The sequence below is a fragment of the Mandrillus leucophaeus genome, unplaced genomic scaffold, assembly GCF_000951045.1.
Source record: "Mandrillus leucophaeus isolate KB7577 unplaced genomic scaffold, Mleu.le_1.0 Scaffold879, whole genome shotgun sequence".
Lineage (NCBI taxonomy): Eukaryota > Metazoa > Chordata > Mammalia > Primates > Cercopithecidae > Mandrillus > Mandrillus leucophaeus.
The window spans coordinates 90528-92098 of NW_012109574.1; positions in this window are offsets into that span (position 1 = coordinate 90528).

The following is a 1571-nucleotide window of genomic DNA, read 5'->3' on the forward strand; positions in this document are numbered from 1 at the left end:
TCATCATCTTATACAACTTTATGAAAAAGGAAGCCATTTCCTAAAGCTTACCAAATTCAGTAAATTAGAAATGACAGGGCTTCCTTCAAGGTGGGAAAAGGAAAGCAATTTCTATTAAGCCATTAAAAAAGCAGACTATACAATTTTCTAACAGTTTCAATATTCTTCAAGAAATAAACTATGCAATATTATTATAAGCCAAAGGATACTATAAAATACAACAGATGTGTAAAGGGTACCCTGTCCTGAAATACTTCAACTACAATTAATGATTAATTACAATAGTGAAATGTCAAGGAAAAAAAGTATGTAATAAAATAGTGAAATCCCTTGTGGGAAAATGAGAATGTTTAAATGTCAGCCTGGTTGACAGGGCATTTAATTAAACAATGTCTACTAAAGAAATTAATGATTACGAACAGCACATTGTTGCTGCAGATTGCTGAAAGGGAGGAAAAATTACTTAGGCGCTATCAGGTTGACCACCAGACTGGAGTCATTCTGCAGCATGATAAAGAGAAAAATCACTAGCCAAGACAGGCCTGGTTCTCATCCGAACTTTTGACATTTTGAGTGTATTGTAAAATTAACTTCCTCTTTCCTGGATTTTAGGTTTCTCATTCCTGGAATGTGAAAACACAGTATTATTATTTTAATTTAGCCAGCACTTACGTAGCACTTTCTCCATGGCAGGTACTGTTCTCAGAGCTTTATAAATTCTAACTCAATCCTCACAACCACCATTAGACAGCCACTACTACCCTGACCCCTTTTTACAGATGAGGAAACTGAGGCACAAGAGATTAACTTGCCCACAGTCACCCAGCTCGTAAGTGGCAGACATGGGACCAGATGCAGACAGGCTGGTGCCAGAGTGCTTGGTCTCAACTCCCATGCCAAGGGCTCTCTTGTACATGATGATTTCTAAAGCCGTCACCCTCTCTACCATCCAGCGACTTTATGATTCAGTCATTTTAGATGCAATCACAAAGTCTCCCTAAACCTCTCACCTGTTTGAGCATAAAAGTGCCAGTCAAGCCGCTGGGCAAATCACTAAGCTACTGAGGATGCCTATGGCAAAAACCTATCACATCATCAAAATGTGTACTGGAACTATTACTAGGCCTATAAAGAGGTCTAGTAATAGGTCTTGGAGACAGTGTCTTGCTCTGTCACCCAAGCTGGAGTGCAGTGATATCATCACAGCTCACTGCAGCCTCCACCTCCCAGGCTCAAGTGATCCTCTCACCTCAGTCTCCTGAGTAGCTGGGACTACAGGCATGTACCACCACGTCCAGTGAATTTTTTAAAATTTTTGTAGAGACAGAGTCTCACTGTGTTGCCCAGGCTGGTCTCGAACTTCTGGAGCAGTGATCCTTCCATCTTGGCTTCCCAAAGTGCTGGGATTACAAGTGTGAGTCACCACGCCTGGCCGGTAGTCTTTTTATGGATCCAAATTATGAAAGTTTTAAATGTCTTAAAACCCTTCTCCCTCCCATTAGCAAGGATTTATAGAAAATGCTCTATTGACCCAGTGGATCAGAGAATATACTGAGTGCCCACAAAAGAAA